The 14,095-nt window shown below is 34.7% G+C and overlaps 1 protein-coding gene and 1 non-coding gene across 2 annotated transcripts in view; both read right to left on the reverse strand.

Annotated features, from left to right (window-relative positions):
• Nucleotides 1–14,095, reverse strand: part of ZNF385D (zinc finger protein 385D) — an 889,426-nt gene that overhangs the window by 646,052 nt on the left and 229,279 nt on the right. The window lies entirely within an intron of this gene.
• On the reverse strand, nucleotides 1,015–1,124 carry LOC116869835. Its single transcript, XR_004383114.1, has one exon. It is a non-coding gene; the product is annotated as a U6 spliceosomal RNA (small nuclear RNA).

Raw genomic sequence — 14,095 nt, forward strand, 5'->3', positions numbered from 1 at the left:
CCCACCAAACAAAAAATTAACATAAGATAGGCTATATGTGTGTAAATATTAGCAAACTAATATTTACACTAGAACAAACTAGCTAGTCAAGTACTATTTTAAAGATTTTATTTATTTATTTAGAGAGTGTATAAGCAGGGGGGAGGAGCAGTGGGAAAGGAGAGAAAGAATCTCAAGCAGACTCTATACCAAGCATGAAGCCCAACACCGGGCTCAATCTCATGACCCTGAAATAATGACCAGAGCCAAAATCAAGAGTCAGTCACTTAAACTGACTGAGCCACCCAGGCACCCCTAATAGTCAAGTACTATTAATAAGAGTCTTGGATGGAATTTTTGAAGAGGTCAGAATGTGGCAGTTCCTGATATTTGGGGAGAATAATGTGAAATTAAAACTAAGGCTACCTACTAATAGGGTTCTCATTTATGACCAAAAAAAAAAAAAAAAAAAGAAGTATCCTCCTAAGTGCTAAATATTAAAATCTACACTTATAAAAGGACAACAGGCAATATGTTTCCATGTTCAAAAAAATTAAATTTCTTAGCAAAAGTTCAAATTATTTTAGAATCCAAACAATCAGCCAAATCCTACCTACAAGGTATATAAAACTAAGGCTACAACCTGATGGGGTTTGTTGTGGTGGTTGTTTTTTGTTTTTTGGTTTTGTTTTAAGATTTTATTTATTTATTTGCCAAACAGAGATCACAAGTAGGCAGAGAGGCAGGCAGAGAGGGGGGTGGGGAAGCAGGCTCCCCGCCAAGCAGAGAGTCCAATGCGGGGCTCGATCCCAGGATCCTGGGATCATGACTTGAGCTGAAGGCAGAGGCTTTAACCCACTGAGCCACCCAGGCACCCCATTATTGTTGTTTTTAAAATACAGAACACTCAGGGTGCATCGGGCTCTCTGCTCAGCGGGAAGCCTGCTCCTCCTTCGCCGCCTGCCTCTGCCTACTTGTGATCTCTCTCTCTGTCTCAAATAAATTTAAAAACATAAATAAATGATAAATAAATAAATAAAATACAGACACTTCATGAATTTGGGTGTCATCCTTGTGCAGGGTCCATGCTAATCTTCTCCGTGTGGTTCCAATTTTAGTATATGTGCTGCCTTCTGCCAAAGCAAGTGCTATTATCTGACATTTAAAGAGGTGCATTTAAAATCCATTACAGGCCAAGAATGAAATCTTGCCATTGGCAACAACATGGATAGAGCTAGAAGGTATAACGCTAAATCAGTTAAGTCAGTTAGAGAAAGACATACCATATGATTTCACTCACATGTGAGATATAAGAAACAAAACAAGGGGAAAAAAGAGAAATCAAAGAATAGACCTTAACTGCAGAGAACAACGTGATGGTTACCAAAAGGGAACTGTGTGGGAGATGGGTGAAAGAGGTGAAACGGATGAAGAGGCATTTATATTGATGAGCAATGAGTAATGTATAGACTCTTCAAATAATTATATTTTACACCTGAAACTAATTATAACACTCTATGTTAACTATATTGCAATTAAAATTTTTAAAAATTCTATTATAGGCCAAAGTACCTTTTTTGAGTTTGTAGAAATTATATGTGATTTTCCCCACAAAAGTTCTGGAAAAGAAGATTTTATTCTCAGTCCATGCAAGAGATTAACTAGTGTTTATTATCCTTTAAATTTCTATAATTCCTCATAAGGGCTTTAAACCTATAATTTTTCAGGTACCTCCTTTCAGGAAATATTTCCTCCACAGTGAGAGAGTCAGGGTAGACTATTGAGAACCTACTCACCAAATCCCTAGCCCTCTATCTGCCATAAAATTCAGTGATAAAGGAGGCTTTTTCCTGGAGGAAAAAGGAACTAGGAAAAAGGAACTGTCTATCACTGGGCTCAGAGTTGAGAAAATGGAAGCCTGGAGCTGCTGGCAATGGGGGCTTCAACAAAGGGGAAGGGTGACTGGACAGATGGGGATTAAAAAACAGTGTTCTGAAGCTGACACTGAGTAAATATTGCATTTCTGTGATAATTGTTTTATGACTTTAATATAAAAATGTAGTTTGAATATATCTTATTCTTATTATTCAATTCCACTTTAGACTAAAGCTTCATGAATAGAATTCCAATTGTATAAAATTTAGGTAACAATCTTAATATAAAGCCATATAATTTAAGGAAACTCAACTGAGTTAGAATTTGTGCTTTATAAATTTGTCTTCAGTCATGCATGATGGAGCTATCAAATCCAATTAGTACAAATTTACCAGACCTAAAAGAGCAGAGTCCAGAAACAGTGAAAATCTTTCATTTAAATGGATTCTACTTAAATAAAAGGTATTATTTCTGGTCTGTCATACCATGCTTTTAAACACTTAACTGGTTTGGTTAAAGAACAGAACCATTTACTCAACCCCCACCCCCCAGCTCCCTCTATTAAAGTGTAGACCATATCTTCTATTATTTCTTGGAAAACCCTCAAAACTGCAGAAGAAGAGGATGACCATAATTAACCATATTTTTTAATTTAAGGTTTTATTTATTTATTTATTTATTTGTCAGAAAGAGAGAGAGAGAGAACAAGCAGGGAGAGAAGCAGAAAGAGAAGCCGGCTTCCCACTGAGCCGGGAGCCCCATGTGGGATTTGATCCCTGGACCCTAGGTCCATGAGCTGAAGATAGATGCTTAACTCACTAAGGTACCCAGGCATCCCTAAACATAACTTTAAAAAAAATTCCCTTTGGTAAAATCTATGTGGCTACATACCAAGAATTTATATATATGGGTCAACAATTAAAACTAAGTTTAGCTTCAGAAACAAGCAAAAAAAGGAGCTGCTTTTGAAAATTAAGTGCATAAGGTTTACTAAGCTAAGCTGAAGCATGGACTCTTCCAATTGGTTTTGCAAAGTAAAATCTACATGGTGGTAGTTATACAAAGTTTATCTAATGCATCTGTCTGAACTTGCTTTGGTCCAGCAATACAATTTATCTCTCTTTGAAATTATGAAATCAATGGGAAGTGATCATAAAACTTTATGAATTTATGGCTACTTTCCAAACTCTCTTTTCTAAGAACCATTAAATTGCTTCCTAAGGAAAAAGAAACAAAAGTTACAATTCAAGAGAGTAGATCACATGAACTCCAGGGAATCCCAACTTGGTACTAGCCTTCTATTCTTTGGCTCTCTTATGAATACACAAACTTCTGCTTCATATTGCTTTGGAGGCTGCAAAGAATTGTGAATTAGAAGTAAAAGGAGTCACACACCAGATTCTTTTACTCAAATGTGGCCCCAGGACTAGCAGCAATAGCATTACCTGGAAGCTGGTTAGAAATGTTGAATCTCAGACCCTGCCCCCAACTGTCTGAATACGAATCTGTATTTGCAATCCCCAGTAGATTTGTCTGCAGGTCACAATATGAGGGGGTCTCTGAAGTATTTTTATAAGGACACTGTAAGTCCTAAAAGTCTTTGCCTATATACTTTCCAATCTTGACTCTTCTGCCAAATGATTATAGGTTTCATAAGGACTAACCATAATTATATCTAACACTTACTTTATTTCATGCTTGCACTAAATACATTACATAAATTACTTTATTTCATCCTAAAATTATTCCTTCTGAGATTATTTATGAGATAAGGCAGTTATTCTCATACTTGAGCCTGCATCAAGAAGCATGTGAAGGGCTTTTTAAGAAACAGATTGCTCAGCCGGCCACCAGAGTTTTTGAACCAATAAATTTGGGGTAGGCCTCCAAGAACTAACTGGAAAGTACTCAGGTAATGCTGATTGGGACCACTAATACAAAAGCCCTAAATATAAGTCTCTCTCAATTCGACTACCTGGGTCCACATCTCAGATGCAGACTCATTGTCAAAAAAAAAATTGTGTAGTCAGAGAGATTCTCTCTGGGCCCCTCCTTCTCACAGTTGCCACAGCTCATTTTGCCTCTTTTCTCAAGCCACCTGCAAAAGACAATGCACTTTCCCCATCTCTTCTCCTGCTGACTGTCCCCAAGTCTGAAATGTTTTTGGCTTTGATGTTATCAGTGCTAATTACTACAGAGTGATGGATAATTTTTCTGTGTAAAAAGCATTCCAGAAATCTCACAAACCCTCAGAGTTTATTCCCTTGACTTTTACTTCAGGTGTTAATGTGGAATTAAGTTCCCATTAAATTCTTGGGGCCTTTATGTTCAAATAACTCAGATGTACTTCAAAGAAATGACTAATTAAAATTTGCATCTTTGTAAGAAAAAGAGATTGTTGAAATACTTCCACCTACATTACTTCATTTGCTTCTGTCAAGAATCTCATTAAATAGATAAGGTAAATAAAATAATGCTACAAAAAATTAGGAGGAACTGAAAACAAATCAGCAACTGAATAATAAACCTCAGTTTAGGGAGATCCTCCTTTCAGAATAACCATACTTCCATCTTTTTCTACATGTTCAAACAGGGCCATAGTTTCAAAATTATGCAGTAATTGTTATATGTGTGTATATTACATACACCTTAGTTTTATTGTTTTATTCACATAAACATTTCTCAGTTGGAAAGAGTTGTGTTCACATTAGATTTTACCTAAAAGAATCAAGTGTTAGATACTTGGAATAACATCTCCAGAAACATAAAAGTAGGCAAGAAGTTTTTTTTTTGGGGGGGGGTTAGATCAATAATTAGTAATGAAATTCATGCTTATGTTTCTTCTCCCCTAGGTTCTGAAAGGGATTCTTTACATAGAAGTCATACCCATTGCTTTGAGTATTAAGTGGGAGATAAATATTTTTAATTTCCACCTTCAGGCAACTAACCCAATAGTCTGCTAACACATTAAACTAAAGAAGAATAAAGACAGTGGTTAAAACATGGCCTAACAAGCCTGCTGTGAACCCATATATTAGTTTTTAAAATATATTTACTAAAAAACAAGGAAGTTCTGCTATTTGAGACAACATGGATGAACCTGGAGGAGACTATGTTAAATTAAATAAGTCAGACAGACAAATACAGTTGGTCCTTGAACAACATAAGGTTTAGGGGCACCAATCCCCTGTGCAATCAAAAATCTACACGTAACTTTTGACTTTCCCAAAACTTAACAACTAATAGCCTAGTCTTGCCTGGAAGCCTTACTATAACATAAACTGTTGGTTAACATATGCTTTATATGTTATATTTATTATATATAATATTCTTATAATAAAGTAAGCTAGGGAAAGAGAAATGTTATTAGGAAAATCATAAGGAAGAAAAAATATATTTATAGCACTGTAGTGTAAAAAAATCCACATATAAGTAGATCTGCATAGTTCAAAACCACGTTGGTCAAGGGGTGACTATACCACAGATCTCCGGAGACAGAATTAAGATGGCAGAGGAGCAGGGGTACTCTAGGTTGCCTCATCCCCTGAACACAACTACATAAACATCAAATCATCTGGACACCCAAGAAATCAATCTGAGAACTGAGAGAGCAAAACGGCACAACTAGAGATAGAAAAAAATACCATATGGGAAATGTAGCAGAGTTACAAATGAATATCTAAATGTGCTAAGTATAGTAGCTCTCTCTGTGTATTGATTCAAATGTTCCTATTTGGATAATTCAGTCACTTTCAGTTTTAAAATTGCCTTTCAGTTTAATTTCTATTTCCTCTGTTCCTGTCCAAGAAGATTTTGGTATTGGAGCAAGTCTTACGTGAACAAATTTGGAGTAAGGGTGATCTCTGGCACCATGATGATGGTTTTTTGAAATCTGCTGGTGGATGTCAATGGGGGTGCAGCTGATTGGGCGCCCATCTTAGGGTATTCTACCATTTACATGGCTATTATAACCAAAACTCATTTCATTTCTATCTACATGAGGAACAAGAATATCTGCCTGACTAACCTGACCTTATATTGATTCATGTTAATGCTATAAGCCACTTTGAGTCTCTGCTACATCATCAAACCAAGACCAAGTCTAGGATGTGGGCCATTCCTTGCCTCATCCCATGCCAGACCCCATAGCAACTCAGTTATGTAGGATTTCACCATGTGGAGACATAGGGAAATACCAGAGTTTCTCCTCCCATCAGAAAACTAAGCAAAGCTCTATGTGCAACCTAAGCCCTCCTTTTATTGTCTCTTTACTTGGCACAAACTCACCAAAGTAAAACTATTCTGGAATGAGTTCTAACGCTTCTTTAAGCCTTGATGTTTCTATAAGATCCCTAATATATCTTACCTCTCTGGGACTTCTTGTTTCACTTCCAGTTTTCCCCTATACCTACAACCCCCTTCTTTAATTTTAATACTTCCCTGAATCACTTATGGTAAACAAATATCTGGTACTGTTCATAATAATAAATAACTCAGAAATATTTTAGATCACTCTATTCTCTCATTTTATTTATTAAATTTGAAACTCCTTCAACTGTTGGATGCCTAAGGCTACATCTCCAAAGGAAACAAAGAGCACTCCTCTTCCAGTGATGTTAAAAGAAATATGTTATTTGTTTGTTTTTTGAGTGTGCTGTTTGGTTTATACAATTTTATTGTAATTGAATCTCAGAGAAATTATGTTATAGCATATGATATTTGGTGGTGGGCTTTAATATAAGTTAATAAAGGCAGTAATTAAATAGTATATCAAGGAAAAGACATTTGTAAGCATCATAAAATTAATCAGTCAACCTTAGTATGTGATGGCAAAGACAATATCTTTGATAGTTTGGTAAAGAAATCATTTCAGGATCAGATACATTGAATGTAGGGATCTTCAGTTTGATTTTTTAAAATTTTGACCTCAGAAGTATAATTAAAATGGATCCTGATGCTTATAATAGTGAGAATATTGTACATGATTAAGATGTTTCTAGAACTAAAGAAATTTCTTAAGGAAATTTTATTTAAGAAGGAAAAATATTTTATGAAAGTAGGAATAAAATCCTGATAGCAGGAATTACGAACAACAGTAACACTTTCATTAGTCATGTTAGCAAACAGGGTCCTTGAATAGTTGAGTAAATAAAATGTGTCTAACAGGATTATAATAAATTAATATTTATTGAGTACCTATAAGATGTATTTGGCTGTTCTGACACTACTCTAATTTATTATCTCAAAATCTGACTTCTTGACAAAAAGATTAAAATAATGAAAACATTTCCACTACACGTAAAACTGTGATTTTTCAACATTCAAAAAATGCATTTTGAGGTTAGTAACTGAGTATATTTCTAAACCTCTTTTTGTCTTGATAAAAAATGATGGTAGCAGAGGTTCCTCCATGTTTGTTGAAATAAAATAAAAGTAATATAGTTTGGTATTAAGATGCTTTAATTTGGGTTTCTTTTACACTTAATAATGGATGAATTAAACATAAAGAAAGTTACCAGTATTCAAAAAAGCATTCTTAGCCCAGGGTAAAAATTTTAGCCAGGGTAAAAATCAATTTATAAAGTATAAGCCTTGAATTTTAGATGGGAGATGAAATGAAAAGAAAAAAAACTAAGACCTCTTATCTCAGTAAATTTCTCACACACAAGAACATCCTGGATATAGGGACTCTAGCACATATGTGGCTGGTTAAGGTAAAAAGTAAAAGGGACATGAGAGAGCACTTGTCATCAATAAATATTGATAATTATACAGTAAGTATTTTTCAGGTAAAAATGTAAATGTATTTTCAGGGGAAAGAAATGGCCACCATATGAAGATGACATTCTCAACAAGTGAAGATATAAAAAGAAAAAAGAAAAACATATAAAATATTGATGAAAGAAGTAGTTTGGGATAAAGTATATACACTTGGACAGTCTTTTATGATTAAGTTGTAAAATTTCATGGTCAGTATGCCATACAAAAGAGCAAGACCAGATGCAAACTGTGGTGTACATAACCCTGCTGCCCCCGCACAGATGGATTATCTGTTCCTCAAATTACCTACAGTGTTCAGGGCCCACTCACAGCCACCAGAGCTAGATGTATAGAGGGAGAGAGCCATTTGGTTTCAAGACTTGTAGATCTATGAGAGTCCCTGAAACGTGGCTGAAAATATAACAAGAAAACACTTTGATTAGTCTCTTGGGTTTGCAATTCATCTTTCCCCAGCACATGTTAAAATAAAAACAGATGGTCACTAAAATGCCTCTATAGGAGAGCTTTTGCTGCTGAATGAAGTATGCAAATTAGGCCGTGACCATCTCATTGCTCTTTCTCTTCCATTCCCTCTTACTGATTTTCTATTTCTTCTAACTAAATGGTGCTGGAGAATCCCAGTTAAAGGAGCTTGGAATGTATACACAGGGAATTTGAATTTTTAAGGAAACACTCAGGGTGATTTTGAATCAGAATCACCAACAGACCAACAGAGAAACACTGTCTTAACCTTTCAAAATCTGCCTTGGCTTTTCCCACTTCACTGAAATAATTTCTCAAAGAAGCCTGCCATTTTACAATTTTCAGATCTCCAATAGGGGTTGCCTTTCTCGACCTCTCTGAATAAAGCCTTCAGGACCCACTGGTTAACCACATTCTTTTTCTAAAATTCTCTCCTCCTTTGCCTTCCAAACCCTGGAGCAAGCATAGCTGTTCTCCAGGCTTGAGAGGTGATATAACATCGTGGATATCAGTATAGATTCTGGAGCCAGCTCACCAGGGATCAGGGTCTGACTCCACCTCTCTCTAGCTAAAAAACCTTGGGCAAATTACCTTCTTTGTCTCATTTTACTGATCTCCATAATGGACACAAATAAACTACAGTAACTTGCAGAAATATGATTTAATAATATTGGTCAAATTACCATCTTTGTTACCTACCCTCCAATCAGCTTCTCCTCTGTTCAGTCTTAACATTCAACCACACTGCTCTAAACTAATGTAATAATAGTCCCACAGCATACAAACAGGGTTCTAATCTAGAACCTTGTTAATTCTTATTCAAGCTGTATTCACTATTTTATTTCTCCTGGTAGTTATATATATTGCACGAATTTTCTTTGTTAGAAGATTTGAATTGAGAAATGAATTATTTGTCAGAATTATTACTGCATACATATGTTTAATATATCTTAATGAAGTTAAATACTCTTAAATTAATTCTCTTTTTATTTCTCTCCTTTTGAAACCATACTTATACCTTTAAGTCATTGATTAATTCATACAACCCTCTATATTTGTGTACTTTTATTTAGCCATTGAAATAAAATCTTAAAGGAAAATCATATGTGTTTTTTCATCACATATTCTCTCCGAAGTAAAATCTTAAATTGAAATTTACATTCATTTCTTCTCTCCTCTAAAGATTGGCAAACCTTAAATGAATAGTAAATATGTCTCACTCCTATCTTTGATTTCAACATTGTACCTGATACAAGTGGTTGGAAATATATAATGTATTTCGCCTTTCTACCTGTGTGCACAGCGTCAGTCTCAATTCGGACAGTCTTGACACCCATTTAAGTTCTCCAGGAAGAATCTAACTGCATATAAAATGTCAGTAAACATTTTACTTTAAAAATGTATTTCTACATTTTTACATGTTTACCTTACATTACATTTACATTACATTTACATGTTTACATTAAACATTTTACTTTAAAATCTTTACTGAAGATTCCACAGGTGACATATAAGAAAGAATTAGAGCACACATTATAAAGTTAACACATTAAAATTTCAGACTAGATAAATCTGGCCCCTTCCTTCCCTTGTCCCTGACCCCAAGAAGACATTCACTTTCCAACCTGTTTGGCTCATAGTCCCCAGACTTATTTGCTCTTCACTTGCCTACAATTAGGTTGCAGGTAGGTTATATCCCATCTCTAACTGCAAACCAACATAACTAAATTCATCACAATGTTCATCAAACACTGAGCTGCATCTTTAAGGCTATTTCAGATTAATCTTCGAGATATTCTCAAGTTTTGTTGGAAATTCAAACTGTAGAGTTTTGTTTTGTTTTGTTTTGTTTTTCCCCTATCACTGTGGGTTTCCATATTTGTGTTTAGATTCAGGTTTTTACCTCATTCTCATCACATTTTGTTATATCTTCCAGAAATTCCTATTTTACTCTTCACTGTGCAGTGCTGTTATGGATTTATTTACTTTTGTTCTCAAATTTCTTATGTCACATCATTGCAAATTTGGAAATAGTAAGAGCAAATAGATGTATCTAGGTTGCTATTTTTGAAAATTACTTTCTTACATCTTATTCAAAGACTTAAAATCAATAATTTGGAGGTCTATTTTATGAATTAATCTAAAGTACCAACTGAAAAACACACCCACATACACATATGCTCATACTACTGTTGAGTGTTTCTGAGAAACAAACACAAAATGATGAAGCATGCCATGCCTGGGGCGAAGCTGTAGAAACTTCCCAATGCCAGTGTAAGTAGGGTTGGCCTCTACACGCACACTAACCTGTTTAGGAAAGGGGAATTCATACATAAAAGCATCCCATTTCCATTACCTGCTAGCACTGTTACCATGGGCAAATAACTTTTAGGGGAAACATAAAGGAAATAGAAAAAAAAAGAAAAATAGGTGTATTTTCAAAAATAGAAAAGTGAAAGTGATTATTTTCCTAAGTCTAGAGAATAGAAACACTAGAACTGGAAGATATTACTGTGGAAGTAGTTAGTGACCGAAAGGGGCAAAAGGTGAGGAAACGAGAATTTGACCTGTGCTAAATAGATTTGAAGTTCCAATGCACAAATGAATTATTTTGCACCCTCAGTTTATGATACTGCTGCTAGAAGTTCCCAATTCTTCAAACCTTCCCCAAACAGACACACACATATACAGATAGAAAATTACCAATAGAAAATTCTTACATCCCAAATAAATTCTATTCTCAAGCTAAATAGCATGCATTTAACTCATTCTATTTTTTTTTTTAAGGCTTCTCTTAGTGGTCGGTTCACCTCATTTTTTTCACCTAATTTTTCATCAATAACCACAATCATGAAGAACCAAAATACACTTCTTTTCGGGCACAGCTGCCTACTCAGGTGGTCTCCAGACAGGGGTCATGCTGGATTATCAGCTTCAGATTATAAAAAAAAAAGTGGGGGGGGTTTCTTAGAGATATACTCTGGATAAGAAATCTCTGTGTTGACAAAGATGCTACTGTTCAATGTAATTAATATTAAGTCCAAGTGCAGCAAGTAGCTACTGGCTAGAATTTCACCTGTTTGGAATGATCAATGTGTTTTACTTTTATGGAGAAGAAACAAATTTGATAACCAAAGCCAAAAACCTACTCAAAATTTGAACATGGCAAAACTAACATTTGTCATTTTCTCCCATATTTTTATCCTTTGATGGTGAAAAAGAAATTTGGATCATTCAAACAAGAACAAAATTTCTTATTACATAATGTTGGACAATTTAATATCAGCATTTTTTCCTTGTCTCCCCTAGGCTGAAGCTTCTAAAGGGTATAGTCAAGAAGAGAGAAGCTTGAGAAAAGGCAAAATTCCTTATTGCCATGTCACATTATGTCTCATACTCATATAGAGAAGATATTATTAAGAAAGCAGTTATCATTACTTAATAAAATGACTCCAAAAGGCATCACTACTAATCTATAAATGCACTAGTAAGTTCCAACTAGTCTATGGACATTCTACAAAAGCACAAATAGTCCTTGGAAATCAAAAGGTAAAACTAATTTTTATATAAATGAAGAATATATTATAAAATCAAGGTCTGAAGTAACAAAAAATTCTATGAAGCTATTTTGAATTTTTATTAACTACCAATGTTGCAAGAGAAGGCACCTCTTATAAATTGAAAATCCACTGACACTTTAAACCTCATCTGGGACAATCAATGGAAAAGAGAAAAGAGAATATATCAGTGAGAGCTCAAAAGGAAAATTTTATTTAGCTTTTCTGTTAAATAAAAGAAAATTTAATGCTAAGAGGATAGATAAGGGCGGTAATATTCTAGATTTATGTGCTACAAAACAATGGGCACTGAAAAACTCTAGAATACTATTAGATAAAACTGAATTATTTGATAGCAGCTTCAACCCAATAAAAATGGAAAACCAGGCTTAATAAAATAACTCAAATATGACAAAGGTATTATGAATAAAATAAAATTGTCACAATAGGTCAACTTGTTACTCAATCCTTTAACAAGCTTTCACAACAGCTTAACCATGGTGAGGGAGCTCATGAAATTGAATTAAATTAGTTGGTCACAGAAACTTTAAATAATCTGAAAGTTTTACCTTTTGTTACTTGTATTCCAAAATGCTCTTATGACTCAAAGGAGCATGTTTATGCTAATTTTCAATGTCAGTTTTTAGATAAAAATATACCTATATACTCTCAGTATACTTCATTTTAATACTCAACTTTATACTTCCTCAATATCTTATAAAATCCCTATATATACAATAAAGACCTTATTAAGCTTTTTCCATTATAGAATATATCACATAATTAGAATATAAATTGACAAATGTGAGCAATATTTCAACATTTAGCCAGAAATCATAACTCCATTATTAATTTCTTTAGGGTAATTTTAAAATATGTATTCATAAAAAAGATGGTGATATGCAAACACTATTATATAATCATTCATGTAATACTGCACATCCAATATTGCTTACTCACATTTATTTGCATATGTGAAAGAACTGTGACAATTTAGATGAAGTTACCTTTGCAGGACTCTTGGCGATTTTTATTTTAGTTTTGTACATTTATGAATAGCCCAGATGGGACAATATTATTTTTTTTTAAGATTTTATTTATTTATTTGACAGAGAGAGAGAGAGAGATCACAAGTAGGCAGAGAGAGGAGGAAGCAGGCTCCCTGCTGAGCAGAGAGCCCGATGCGGGCCTCGATCCCAGGACCCTGAGATCATGACCTGAGCCGAAGGCAGAGGCCCCAACCCACTGAGCCACCCAGGCGCCCGGGACAATATTATTTTTATTTTTTTTTTTAAAGATTTTATTTATTTATTTGACAGAGAGAGATCACATGCAGGCAGAGAGAGAGGAGGAAGCAGGCCCCCTGCTGAGCAGAGAGCCCGATGCGGGGCTCGATCCCAGGACTTTGAGATCATGACCTGAGCCGAAGGCAGCGGCTTAACCCACTGAGCCACCCAGGCACCCCGACAATATTATTTTTATCATCAGAAAAATGATAATTATTTTCAGAATTAATTTCTAAGTAAATACAAAATTAAAGATGTTTTCCAAAGAGAAAATGAGTAAGCCACACAGTTTGTACTGGAATTTCTTTATAGTTTTCACGAGAGGGTGAGGCATGGAAGCTCCAGAGTATGATCAAGTCCACACACTTAAACAACTTTTAACTACAGAATACCCTTTTGCCACTTCTGTATCTTCTCATTTTAAAAAATGTGCAACAAAAAGAAATGTATTTCTGAAATAACAGTGATAAATTATAAAAGACCTATTTATATGACTATTCTCTATAAAACATCTTCAGAAGTTAGATTTGGTAAAGAGAATTTAAGGAAACGTCAGATTTGTTGTAATAATGTAAATTAAGTAGTTTAAAAAAAGAACAAAACTCAACAACATAAGAATACATCCAAAAACATGACATAAACTTATGACACTAGAATTTAAGTTTACCAGGGAACTTGGTATGTTGTTGATAATAAAGACATAGGCAACTTTATGGATAGAGTTATTTGGCCAATGTCTTAGTCCCTTTGATTCTTAACTACCTCACTTATAAAATAGAACAATATATGCTCTTCAGAATTGTTGACTGGGATTTAATAGATGATATCTATAACATACCTGGAACAATAAATACTAGCTCACTTTTTGCTCTCTTTGCATTTTTTTATGACAACGGTTATATTCAGGCATCAAATAGACAATACAGATGGGGGAAAGTGTTAAATTTTATTGCTTTTGCACAATGAAGCATACTATGCATGTTACTTTTTAAGATACAGCAAGCATTGGTGGTATCTTAGATAGATTTCCAGGAAATACATGCAGATAACTGTGGGTGCGTGGTGAATGAGGGATCTATACCTGTGAGGCATGAAGAAAGCAGGCCTGGGCCAGGGGTGAGGTGAGGCTCTGATAGCACTGCCACAGTAGCATCT

Source organism: Lontra canadensis, unplaced genomic scaffold, assembly GCF_010015895.1.
Source record: "Lontra canadensis isolate GAN:19392208 unplaced genomic scaffold, GSC_riverotter_1.0 scaffold20, whole genome shotgun sequence".
NCBI lineage: Eukaryota > Metazoa > Chordata > Mammalia > Carnivora > Mustelidae > Lontra > Lontra canadensis.